Below are 13,972 nucleotides of genomic sequence, written 5' to 3'. Positions count from 1 at the left end.
GGTGCTGACACGGGTGCTGCGGTTAGCGCTGGAAGCTTCGTTTGAAGCGATTGCTGGCGTAAGTGTTGTGGGTGACACGTACAGGCAGGTTCCAACGCGTACGCTAGGCGCGTGTCAGGTTTATCGCTCGTGAACTGACGAGTCCGCGGTGTAGCGAGCGGTGGTCGCGGCAAGTGTTGCGGGAGAACGGACGAGGCCGCAGCTTAGGGCGCCGTGGCGAGCACGCAGCAGGCGAGGGAGAAATTGATGTCGGCGTGCACTGCGAGAGGAGCCAGACGTCAACGCGCAGCAGCGGTGTGGCCTACTTGGCACCGCGCCAAATTCTGCGGCGCGCGCGGCGCGTTCATACGGAGGGACAATGTTACACAAACTAGTCAAAGGGCTGCTTCGCACCTAAAAAGGACATGCACGCAATCAGTGCGGTTCACAGCAAAGTATGACTTTTGTCAATACTAGACTAGTTCACGTAGAATTGTCGTTCGTTAAAACCACAGTAACGCATTCACTGCCTGCTTCTGTGACGATTTATGCGTATTGCATTTTGAAGCGAATTCCAGATATGTTGCCGACACGTGCTAGCGCACTCACAAGCGCTTGGCTCTGAACACTGTATCGAGGGCATTCGCAGAAAATAATATCAAGTCTCTCCTCTAGAAGCCAAAAGAATGGCATTGTCAGTCGCTGAAATGTGGGGCTCAAAGAATTTTTTTAGAGATTACTCCTATATCCATGGCCGACAAAGCAGGGTTGCATCGCGCCGGTGAAGCCCTGCCGTCGGGAGAAACATGTGAAGAGCGCATCGCTCCACAATGTAATTCGTTCAATGATGTTTGATGTTGTAACGCAGTTATGAAGGACCAACGCTGCCAGCCAACTTCGAGTGACTGCAAGGAAAATCACTCTCTCCACTTGGATTACAAGCAGACAGTCCAATCAACTCTACTACAGCCCAAACATTTTACGACTACAGACGCCTACTGGACTACGCTGAAATTGTGTCACTCTACTTTGCCGTTTATGGCTAAGAGTGGCTTTCACGAAGTCATTCTCAAATGACTGACAACTCCTGTGACAACTGTGAGTGTGATGAGACATTACAGCACATCTTCTGCGACTGTCCTGGCCACAATGCGCAGAGAAAATCGCTTGCAGCTGCTCTAGGTTACATAGATCACAGACCGATGACGGCGAACATCATTCTGGAACGTCGTCCGGAGAGGTGATTGCGAGTGAAGGCGACGAAAGCAGTACTCAGATTTTTGAAGGCAACAGACTTGGTCCGGCGGTTAAAACCTAAGCGTGTTAGAATCATTGTGACGTGCGACTTTGAGTGCGCGAGCTCTCTTCTCTATCCCCCATCCCTGTCCCTAGTGTAAGGTAGCATACCTGTCACTCTAAACTGGTTAACATCCCTGCCTTTTCTTCCTCTCCGGTTCTGTTTTGTGTTGCTGCTTCAGCAGCTACTGTGATGCTAGTAATCAGTGTGATCCTCAAAAAAAAGCTTGAAAAAAAAAAGAGGAGCAATCTCACCGGCAGAGGGGGTGATTCTCTCTCCATGAAAGTCACGTGCCTCCCTCTTCCAGGTCAAGCTCTACATTTCTCGGTCATTTCCATAGAAAGAGAGAGAGAGAAATAAAGCCTCTCACTTCGAGAACACAGTTTTTATGCAGAGACGTGGGCAGTTGAACCGAGAGAGATGCGTGAGCACTTCGTGGGCCAAATGAGCTAGGGCTAGGTTTCGTGTTCCCAAACGCGGCAAACGTTTCACACCCGTCGCCATAACAAGGAGCACTGCCGAGACGTGAAACAGCAGAAGATGCGGGACACGCAGCCAGCTTTTGTTCTCTCACAATGCTGACTGTTTTGGTTGTTGTTTTTCTTTATGCACCTCCAAGTATCGTACGAAAAACGAAGGTCTCCTATAAGTGACAAAAAAAAATACGAGAGAGCCTGTGCATTTCGCTGCGCGGTGGCGACAACAATAGCCAGAGCGCTCGCGATGCATCATTGTCGACAAAAAGAAGCGCAAGCACGCGGACGCACTCGCCGACGGCCGCCGAGTGAGGGCGCACGCGGATCTGGGTAATTGGCGGGGCCGGCCCCGCTGACCTAGTTCCCAGCCGAAAATCGGCTCTCCCCCGTCTCGACAAAGGCAGCCGCGCAAACACGGCTCTGCACGCATCAGTCCAGAGGAGAACGCGCACGTGCACCTGTAAAAATAAAAAGAAACAAGAAAACCAAGTAGCCATCAGTGGTGGCGGCTGCGGGGGTTGCGACCTTCGCCGTCGGCCACGGTCACTTAAAAGAAGGCGAGAAACGATAAAGAGCCAAAACGGCCGGGGAAAACCATGCTGGGCATCAAAGCAGAGCAGTTTTCCCGCCTTCTCGAGAGGGCATCACGCAACGCGGCCCTCTGCAGCAGGTGATGCATGCCCCGTGGCTGGGCACGTCACGTTCAACAGTCTGGAGTGTAATAAAAGCGGCCGGGGCGGACTGATGACGACGGCGGGGCATCCTGAGGGGCCGTCCGTTGAGGCCGCATGCGTGCGTGCTCATTTATAGTGCGACGGCGGTGTTGCGTAAGAAGAAAATTCGCAAACATGGCAAAAGTCGAAAGTGAACTACGTGTTTTTTCCGAGTCTGACGTGGCGTCGTCCTGAAACCGGGCGTGTACCGCACGTGGAATTTTCGTTCGTGGAACCGAAATTATACCTTTCGCTGACCTCCTTGTCAAAAATGAGGCTCTCTGGAAATACCTGGTAAATACCCACGTCCGCTTCTTCACGTGCTCGAAAAAAAGTAATAAAAGTACGGTACGAAGAACTACCGCAAATGGTATTGCTCCGTAGCGGTGGCCGAGTCGAGCTAGGGTCCTGTTCCGCAGATAAACAACAGCTGAGCAAAAGAGAAACCTCATAAAGGCAAAGCCTTTTAACGGCTCTGCATATATATATATCGTCATCGCGCACTCGCATCAGTCTTCGTTTTCACCTATTACCGCGTTGTGCTTGGCTGTTTTGTCGAGGCACACGGGGCTGCCTCGACGCTTTTCTTGAGCGAAAGTAACTGTCCGGCTATCAGACCAGTGCCGCCTTACAAGTGATATCACCTGCTCAGGCGTTCAATACCCGTACTAGCAAAATATGAGCGCTACATAGGAGGGTGCAATACGAAAGGCGCATTAGACAATAGGCAGGAAGTCCCCTTCTCCTTCTTCTTCTGGTTCATCTTTTATGGCTTTGTAATTGTGCCTTAATTCTATACGCAACAAAATTTTGTTGAATGTACGCAGGTGAATATTGCACTGACATTCCCGACAAAGCTACTGAGCACGTGAGCTGAATCTCAATTTCATTCGATGACGACAGGCTTGATTTGAAGATTTGTAGAAACAAAATCTCTGAATCATTTGACAGAATCATCTGAATCATTTGACAGAACTGCGCTTTCTCCAACAGGAGAATGCACATGAATCTGACTGTCATAAGCACAAATTTCACATATTCCGAAAATAAACGTAATAGTACTTCCACGCACACAATGGTTTCAGAAATGTTGGGACATGTTCGTTCACTCGGATCATATGTGCATGTTTTTTCTCAACAGTCGCCGGGGATTATGTAGTCGGATACCCTAATTTGCGTACAATTCTGGGGTGATCTACCGCCACGTTTCTAACAGTAATGCTGACTTCACATAGGAGCACCGCTGATAGCAACAATTCCAACACAAACGCCGGAAAGTCGAGATCAGCTCTTTCAATGGCACAGTAATTTACGAGGTGGCTATCTAAACTGGCAGTTACGAGCCAGACAACACCATTTGAACGAATCTGCATGAAGGCAAAATCTGACATCAATGTGAATTTCCGCACATAACCTCAACTAATTCCATGAAATGAAGATCCAAAATTATTGCGAGAGAAACATGGAACTGAAGAACGTGTTGAGTAAGCAAGTACCAGACACAACTGCGGCGGTGGTATTCTAGGGCGAGCGCTATCAAGATTTTTTTACAAGGCGATAATGTGCTTGAGCACGGGGATTCACACACCAGCGAAAGCACTGTCCGTAGATACGTGGATTCCTCTGATACAAATTGCCATAGTGGAGGGGAAACCCTCATAATTTCTATAGGAATCAACCAGGAAAAACTCAACCTAACAATGTAAATACTGTGTCTTACGTGTCAAAATTGCATTATTATGCGCCAGTGAGTTTGTTGTGTCCCATCAGTAGTATGTTCTTGCTTTTCACAACCCTCGGAATGCGGCTGCCTTGCTTAGGTATTGAATCCATCATCGGGGTTAGCAGCGCCACACAGACCTTTCGACTCCTTTCGCATTGCCTACGACCGAGCACGCGATTGTGTAGAGGCGAAAGCAAGCGTTTATTGTTTTACTAGGAGCATTACCGATTTTCTTTTCGTCATTCACGTGAAGCTTGAGACGAGCAGAAAGCGAACGTGAACAGCGGAACAGCGCAGGAAGCCAGCGCACCATTATGCAGGCGCGCGGCGGCGAGCATCGAAGAGCCCACTACTTCCCGTGCCGTGACGCCCGTGCCGTGACGTCACCCAGGCCTCCCACTTGGAGGCGCCACTCCAACTTCTAGGGGCTAATGGAAGATAGCCATACAACACAAACGGTCGAGTCTGTGTTTTCTGGATCTCTTTCTTTGTGTGCGATTGCTTGTCACGAGCCCAGAGAGTGACAGGCGTGGATGTGCGTACACATCGAATAACTCGACACGCTATATTTAGATACACAACCGTTCGACCATTCTAAAAACCTCGGTGCAATATACTCTTTAGGTATTGTAAACTCTGAAGCCAAGGTCACTGTCCTTTTCAAAGTCGTCTCATCTTGCTTCAGGGCCGATATCGGTGACGCTCGGATGATAAATGAGAGCGTCACAGCGCGTCCTCCGGTTGATACAGTGAGGCTATATACAGTCAAGCACCTCACGTGGTGACACAACGTCGGGATACAACGCTGACAGTGCGACAAGAAAAAACAAAAAAATCACAGCATATCCACAGAGTGAATGATGATGCGTGGGGCGAAGTGCTAGAGGTTTCATAGTTAAACCGTGAATCATCCGCGAATATCGCCCACTACACCATCGAAGACGTGACATACTCTGTATATATTTATGCAAGAAATTTTATTGTTTGTAAGTGGTAGATATACGTTGCTTGCATTCCCCCTTCATTATAACGGCTTTGTGGTCGGTGAAGTGGTGGATCGGCGATGGGGCGAAGTGGGAAGTTTGCAAAGACGAAGTATAGTGGGCCGTTTGCTAAGGTGGAACTATAGGTGGTCACGTACAACAAGGGATTGACACAATGGGATAATCTATGGTTCTCTAATGCGCGCCTGGATACAAGTACGCGATTATCTTGCATTTCATATTGGCTACTTCTCAACAGTATTATCTGTATGGTCGGTTAAATGGTGGATCGGTGATGGGGCGTAGTGGGATGTTTGCAAGGGCGAAGTAGTTGGAAGTTTGCAAAAGTGGAACTCTAGGTGGTCACGTACATGCAAGGGATGGACAGACCCACGCCTTTAGGAGCTTCACCCCTAAAAAAATGTTTCATTCGAGCTGGCATAACCGTGAGAAAATACGAATTTAAGTATGCGCTTGCTCGATAGCACGTAAGCCGGTAGCATTTGGTACTTGTACGGGGAGTGTCTACGTACGTGCGTGTGAAAAGCAGTGCCGACACGGGATGGCACTCGCGGATGCCTGACGATATGAGGATGCGCGTGTCGATGGAACGAAAATGAATTATGCAGTAGCACCCCATCCCCCCGGTAGAAGAAACCTAGGTGTGCTGCGCGTTTTCAGGTGATGATGCAGATTTGAGTCTGCTAGTAAATATCCAGCTAGCGTGAACATTGCGCGGCGTCACTTCACGATAGAGGTGCGCGGACGATCGAGCTTTGCAATTGCTTTTGAAATATATTTCATGCTTCGTTCTGTAGACAGCACACTTTTACACTTGGAAATGTAATTTTTTTGTTTTCTGACATGTGTGATTCACGACAAAAGTTGGTGGTTTGTTTGTTTTTTCCTTCGTGTTTTATTATATGCTGGTTGCTCTGGAGAGATTTGGCCAAGGAGCTCGTTACCTGGTCCGTTTCTCCATTTTGTGTGGCGACTATTCATTGAATTTATACATCGTAGTGTGAAATCAGTTGTCGATCTCTACGTGCGTTGAAAGGCTGCTAAGTGCAGACCACTTCCAAGTTACGAAAATGTACCACATACGCATTAAAGGGACGCATACAAGAAAGCGACGCACGCGCGTACACACCAAGTGCTACGGTCCTATAGGTCACCGCAAGGCAGAGTTCAATGCCCAGCACATATCGAAAGAGTTACATGCATACAACTAATCATTTTAGGGCTAATAACATCTCTGTTTAGCTATTATGTTCATGAGTCCAGTCGCAGGCGGCATCGGTTTGTCCAATATGCATTAAATCTCGCATTACAATGATTACAAGAGGCATGCTTCGCCTCGTAGCAGAAGGGTTGAGAGAAAAAAAACATATTATTCGGAGACGCACTGCTGCGTAACTTTAGTGTTATAAGCGGGGGAAATGTGTGAATCATTAATTTAAATAGATGGCATCGCAATTGTTGCAATAGCGTCGCCGGCTTCTCTAAGAAGCATACATTTTTCTACCTATAAATGACGACAGGTTGAGGTGATACGAACAGTGGACCTGCAGCGAGACAGCACTTGTAAGCGTACTTAAGGAGATATTATTTTCAAAAAATAAAAGCAAAGGCGTAAAACGACATATTTCACACTCCTTGCAAATAAAGACATTACTTCTATTCATCAGTTGCTTTATAATAATTATTTCATTACTATTTCACTCCTCTGGGGAAGGAGGATATGAACAGAACTTTTTCCTTTTTACACTTTCTTTAATTTTGCAGGCTCATAATTCTCCCAGAATAAGCTGGGTAGCAGTAGTGGACATCAAAATTTATAACACAGTCACCCGTACGACTAAAATTAGCTATAATTAACCAATCCAGAACCATTTCAAATATTTGGGGGGCAAGCGGTATCACTAGTTATGCGCGACACATGAAGCATTTCTTTAGCGGAATTTTTACTGTATGACGCACATTTAAAGAAGTGTGTGCCTGATTTACGTAGCGATATGCCTTTCTTCTCTACTCAATATATGTTTCTGCATTGTGAAGAAGAAAAAGAAAATGCAGGTTCGGAGAACTCAAGCCATGCATCTAAAGTTCAATGCTTTGTAGACAAAAAAGAAACATGTTTCAACTGCCCTCACAATAATAGCTGTATCAGAGCGTGTCCCACTTAAAACGTACATCATATTACCGATATCGATTATTATTAGGCCCTTATAACAGATAGCAATCGAACAGCGTCGTAGTAATCCTGCGGTTCACGTCCTATACACTTGTTTGCCACGGGCTGAAAAGACCAGATTTCTGCGTGTTCGCATATACGCGAAACACGTTTTTCGCGTGTTCCTGCAGCGCCGCACTTGCATTCATCACGAGAGAGCAGCCGACCGTTGCCGCCGCGCAAGGAGACCGCGTGGCCTGCTTTGATTGCTCGCCACCGCCGAAGAGCACGACGACGAGGCACGTGGCTGATGCGTGTCGGGATCGGGTTTATCTCACCATCTTTTTTTCTTTTCTTTCTCCGTCCCTCCTTTGTGCCGCTGACTAACCTGAGAAGGATGCACCTGAGCAACAAGAGGCGCTCACGACCAAGTCACAAGAAACGTGTTCGTCCCCGTTAGTATATATAACGCGGCACATATATCTTTGTGTCTGGTCGTGAGCGTACGATTCGCCGCGAAGATGACGTGCCTGTCTATAGCAGCTTCTTTGGCACTACGAAAACTCTCCACGCGAACGTGTTTTTTTTTTTCTTTTCGGGGTACATATCCCGGAGTCGTAATTCATCGACTGCTATATGCGGCTGAAATGTAAGTACAGCCGTGTACGTAGGCGCAAGTTGAAGAACTCCAGGCCGTGAAAACTGATCCAGAACCAGTCACTACCCCACGCCTTATTTGTATAATTTTGACACGTAAAACCCTGCATTTAATTAGCTCCTTTTTTTCAACAGGGTCGCTCCAAAAGGTGAACATTACTTGTGGGATGAACTGAAATTTATACTTTACGTAATAAATAATTCCTAATGTCACTTTTCTTCAGTCATTTTTCAGTGATTTCAGCAATCACTACTTGTAAATCGCAGCTGGTGAGTTCGCCGAAGCGTATTTGCTCGATTTAAATCGTGAGCATACTTCAAATTTCAAAATGTGCGTCGCCAAAACTTGCATTGAAAACGCGCATTTGGTCCGCTCACTTTTCTTTTAAAACAGATTCTTTTATGCGCTGCATAGTATCGAAGCCACTTTAGCACTTATGCGTTGCATCGGCACATATTGGAAATGTTTTTCTCGTGACTCATGGCATCCTTTCAGTTTGTTCAGAGTGCATAAACTTTGGGAGTAACCTGCGACCTCTCTTGGTTCCAACATGTGCAGAAAGTTCGTTATAGTCAGAGGAGATAACTCGATTGTTTACGGCGTAATTGACTGTACTTGATTACTAGAATACTTTTATTTCTGTTGCAGATAATACCCGCTTTTCAGAATGATTCATACTGCTCAACACCTTCAACTACAATATCTGTCACGGCAATTTTTTTAATGTTACACAAAACATAAGACGCAGGGGCTTTCTTCCTCTCTTTCTTCCTTTCTTTCTTTCTTTCTTTCTTTCTTTCTTTCTTTCTTTCTTTCTTTCTTTCTTTGTCCATTTGAGAATAAGTGAGCACATTATGCACTCGAAATAGTCTGATACGAATACCGGTTGCGCGCTTGTTCAGCGCACTTTAGGTATAATTGACGCGCTTCCTCACCATGGTGCTCTACTGCTTCTGCCTTGATTGCATGCGTTGCAGTGTGCGCGTCCGTACATAATTGGGCCTCGGCAACATTGCACGGGGTAGTAGCATCTATACTGGCACGTACCAACGCATACGCGCACAACGCAGGTAATCAGAACGCAGAACGCACTAATGATTCCTGGTCAGCAGCAACAAAAAAAAAAGAGAGAAGTGAGGGGGATAGTAGGCACAAGCCACAATAGTAATAATATTTGATTGATTGATTTGTGGGGTTTAACGTCCCAAAACCACTATTCGATTATGAGAGACGCCGTAGTGGAGGGCTCCGAAAATTTCGACCACCTGGGGTTCTTTAACGTGCACCCAAATCTGAGTACACGGGCCTACAACATTTCCGCCTCCATTGGAAATGCAGCCGCCACAGCCGGGATTCGATTCCGCGACCTGCGGGTCAGCAGCCGAGTGCCTTAGCCACTAGACCACTGTGGCGGGGCCTATAGTAATAATAAGTTTGGGTAATAAACTTGCCCAAATAATAAATGTACCCAAGGATTTGCACTCTTACATTTCGAAGTTAGTTTTCAATGGCTTCACGTTTCTTTTCAAAGAGTGTGCGTTCATATAGCTTCTTATATTAGACTGTGTCGGACAATGACGTTTACGCAAGGTATATATGGTTTGCACGTTAAAGCGGAATATCTGTTGTGGCCGAGACTCCAAAGTCGGTGTGACGTTTACCGAGAAACGTGGCCGCGGTGACACCGTTAACTATTATAGCTACTTATAGCTACAAGCGTCTATTTAAGTATGTATGTCAGAAAAGTTTATGCTTGGACCTAGGATTCACCTTAACGTTGGATTCCATGCTGTCCTAGTTTAAGCTACGGTATTATACTTGTAAAACAACATTTTGGGAGTAAAGAAAAAAAATTATTACAGGACAGTCACACTCCCAACCCATAGCGACAATTTCTGCGCGGCTAAGCTAATGAGTGCGTGATGTAGAAGACAACCATTCGCGTGGTCGCGGGGCTATGAAAGAAGCGAGCGTGCTCGTGCACATGTGGTCCCACACGGGAGCAGTGGACGAGGAGCACGCGAGTGCCGGCTGTCATTCAATAGAGCGCCCCGTCGAACTTGACCCTAGCGCACGCAAGGTCCCCGCGGCCCGCGTCGTCCTTGCGGCCCGCGCCCAGTTAGCAAAGTGGCTCAGTGGAACGCCGCTTCTCCAATAACGCGCGTCTCAATCAGCGGAAGACGTCGATCAAAGCGGAACTCGAGGAGGCCGCGAGCAGCCGGTGGAAATAGGGCTCGCCGAGGCATCCGGCTCAGTGAACGGCCGAGCGGCCAACCGCGGCGGCAGACGGATCTCCGACGGCACGCTTGCTTGCGTGGCCAGAATGGGGTCTCTGCGCTGGGTCAGCTCACGCTGGGCGCTGCACGCCTACTGACACACATGGCAACCGCCGCCCGCGTTTATTTAACAACGGCGGCCCTTTCTTCGGCTCCGTGACGGACAGTCGTCCCCTTGCAGGGAGAAAACACACCGAGCCCGACGAAAGCGCAGGGCCCGCCCATGTCGTCAGCCCGCGAAGCAATTCGAAATGCCGCTCATAAGGAAGCGCTTCGCGCGACTCAAGCAACAGAAATTTTGCCGCGCCTGCAGATAACTGCGTCTTGAACCAAAGGCAACGTTTTTCAATTGCCAGATGATGAGCAGTTCTCCCTGTCATGATATCAATTCAACATTCACAACCATAACTCAATGCATGGAACTCTACGTGCTTGTAAAATTGTTCTTGTTGTTGCTGTAGTTCACAATTAACAACATAAAAATTGCGTCATCTAAGCAGCCAAAGACACGTGCTCTGAGAAGGCATCTCTAACGCAAATTTGCAGCAGCGCATGGATATATTATTTCTGTGCTTACTTTATTAATGTACCTCTTAGTTTTTTTTTTTTTTTGGTTATTTTTCATAACGTGCTCCCACACAGAGTAGCAGGAACAACTATACTCTCGGGCAAGAAGTAAATTCAACATTAAAAGCTCTGTATCGGTTTCCTTTGTTACAAGCCCGAGTGAAACTGGGCCACAGTGAGCCAACCTTTTAAAGTTTCCTTTCCTGGCGATGGTCGCTGCGGCGGGACGAAGACAGCTTTAAAACGCACGATAGCGAAAAGATTGTTTCTGAACAGCGCAATGAGCAGCTTGGAACTGCAAATATCCGAGCTAATAGACGAGAATTTTGTTGCTATGAAGAATGGTGCTTTGAAGCTACCAACTGTAGAAGAGAAACGCCCATGCGAAGGTTTACAAAACATCAAACGAGGTAATAAATTTCTTCAACACACATTGCCGCATGAATTCACGTTTTAAAAGCCTCCGTTTCGTTTGCAGCAACTGACGACCTGCTTTTCTTTACAACCGTGCTTTTGCATGCGCGAAGAAATCCAAGAAGCGGGCCCGAATATGGGTTTTATTAAATAAATACATTTGCTAAAGTGCGTTACCCATTTACACATTTTTCCCTCAATGTGGTTCAAGTAGTTAAGGAAATGAGCATTTTTTTTTATTTTTGACTTGGAAAGTAATGCTTCCTTCGTCGTGCTCAACGGGAGGACAATTAGTCTTTCCTCTGCAGGTAGGCACCTAAGATGCCTATTACCATGGAGTTCTGTACGTCGTGTACTTGTGCAACCTACTATGTTCTACACCTGCCACCATTGTCACTATAGAAACTCCGGCTAACAGACTCAGGATCAGATTTGCGCATACACAGGAAAGTGGACGGCAGAGTTAAAATCGAAGATACGTTGGCAGCGCATCCCACAAAGAAAGCTGCATCGGCAGTAGGCGCATGAGGAATGCTTTATTACTCACTTGCATTGAGAGTGCGTGCCACATTGATTGAGGGCAGCTGCAACTACGCCCTCATAAACGCATGTGTAGGTGAAAGGATCAAAGAAGTACGTTATGCGAAGCATAAAAACTGAAGTAAACAACATCGCAATGCGGCGATCAAAATATATGGGGTCTTTAGGCGTTAGGCAAAAATTTTTTTAAATATGGGTATTAGATCAACGCAGCAAACATACAGAAAGAGGTCTGCAAACAATAATCAGAGATTAAAATACGATGATGAACGTTTTCGTGTAATGAGGCTGTACAAAAGGCGTGCAGGCTAAAACAAGCTCGCTTCCAAAGCGGGCCTAGGACATGGTCATTTTTCGACGCCATAGCCGCAACAAAAATAAGTGTACGGGCTCTACTAATCCCGTTATGTATGTGGTATGCACGTCGCAATGGCGAAGCCCACTTGAACTCCCGCCGTTTTACATTGACCACGTCACACTTGTCTTACCGAAGAGAGCAAAATTCGGTATCAGGCGCCAGTCGCTCTCTTATGTGGCCGGGCAAACATTCTTCACCTTTCAGTAACGCAAGCGCTCATCGGCGTTACTGTTTCACTCCGCTAGTGATACCGGGTTACGCAGGCTTTCATAACGTTGACGTTTCTCCCCTGTTTCCCCTTCTCAATTTTCATGCCCATTTTGTGACCCGATTCTTCGATGAAGCCTGTAAGGAGAAGCAAAGCTAAAGCTCTGCAATGGCGTAATCATATCTTTGCGAGTTTAAGTGGCAAATAATTCCGCCCATAGGCGGTGGCGGGAAACTCCAGCAGCGGCATTTCTTACATTCAGCTTCGAGGCATGCAACCCGTTATAGCTGAAGTCTATATACTATAGCGCCAACCCTCTCCGGTTCTGGTCGGGTCTCGCCTCGGTAATGGCAGTAAAAAAAAAATTGGACTAACTGCCGCCGCGGGCGCCCTAAGCGCCTAAAGACCGGCCAGTCAGGAGCGCGTGAGAAGCGACCACTCGGACCCCGTGGCCGAGTCATGCGCGAAGGCAAATTGCGGTCGCTCCATACAGTCGCCCAGGGGCGTCACCGGGCGTCCCATCTTCAGAGACGTCCTCGCGCTGTGCCGGCCGCAACAAGGCCCCGGGCCGCTCCTCTGGCTGGTGCCGGCTCAGTGACAGCGCGAGCAATTAGGCTGCAAGCCTAATAATCCGGGATGCCTACCGCGCTTATTTAGGCATTCATTGTGCAACGCCACTGCTCCTCCCCCACTGCAGCGGCAGAGGGGTATAACTGGGTGTTCACAGCCCCTCCATTCTAAGCACGCACTCTCGGACATGGGCGTACAGCCACCAGCACCTTTAACACGAACACTTCGATGCGTGGCCAGGGCTAGTTTTATTGATGCCAGCCGCGAAGTGCTGGGCGCTTTTGCCGAGATAATGTCTCGTTAGGCTTGGATGATGTCTTGGCATGTACGGTTAGCATCTTGGCAACAGAACCCAAAACATACGTGGTGTCAGCGTCAATCAAACTGCTGCAGGACACGCGGCGGAGCGTTCGTGTTAAAGGTGCTGGCGGCTGTACAGACGACGTCTTGGCGTCCTCTTTCAGCCAAAGTCTTCACAGCAGCAAAGGATCGTGGTCTCGCGGTAATATGCCGTAGTGAAGTCAGGTCGCGTATTATGTAATCGTCCACACAAATGAGTTTTGCTGCTGGAGAATGTTTGCTCTAATGTTCATCTAGAAGTTATAATACATGCAGCTTCCTTATTAATTCGCCATCGCTGCAGAACATTTAATATATGAGCCACAGTCCTTGGGTTACATTTCGATAATTTGACACCATGTTCCATTTATTCGGCAGCATATATACGCGATAGTGTGCTTGCGTATACTTTTTTAGGTCTCTTCACTGCGTCTAAGACGCTTAATTATTTTTCGCTGACTCCACTGTCAGGATACATGAAAAAAATTAAAAAGTATAGGTGGCATCTAAAAAGGGTTCAAACACTTGTATAGACCACTGCGGATAAATGAAACAGTAGCCTAATATACGCATGTTTCTTCGAAAATAGTGAACAAGCTGATGAAAAAACGCGTTTTGTATCCGAAATCATACCAGAACGTAATGCGTTCGCTTCATTAGAGTACTTCAAAAAACATTTCTTGCTTATTCATTCGTCT

At 47.2% G+C, this 13,972-nt stretch overlaps 1 protein-coding gene across 1 annotated transcript in view; it reads left to right on the top strand.

The window, feature by feature from the left end:
• Positions 1-13,972, top strand: part of LOC119162198 (uncharacterized) — a 79,345-nt gene that overhangs the window by 46,428 nt on the left and 18,945 nt on the right. The gene's annotated exons all lie outside the window — the stretch shown is intronic.

The sequence above is a fragment of the Rhipicephalus microplus genome, chromosome X, assembly GCF_043290135.1.
Source record: "Rhipicephalus microplus isolate Deutch F79 chromosome X, USDA_Rmic, whole genome shotgun sequence".
Lineage (NCBI taxonomy): Eukaryota > Metazoa > Arthropoda > Arachnida > Ixodida > Ixodidae > Rhipicephalus > Rhipicephalus microplus.
The sequence above is the reverse complement of the archived record's forward strand: the minus strand, read 5'-3'. Positions and strand labels throughout refer to the sequence as shown.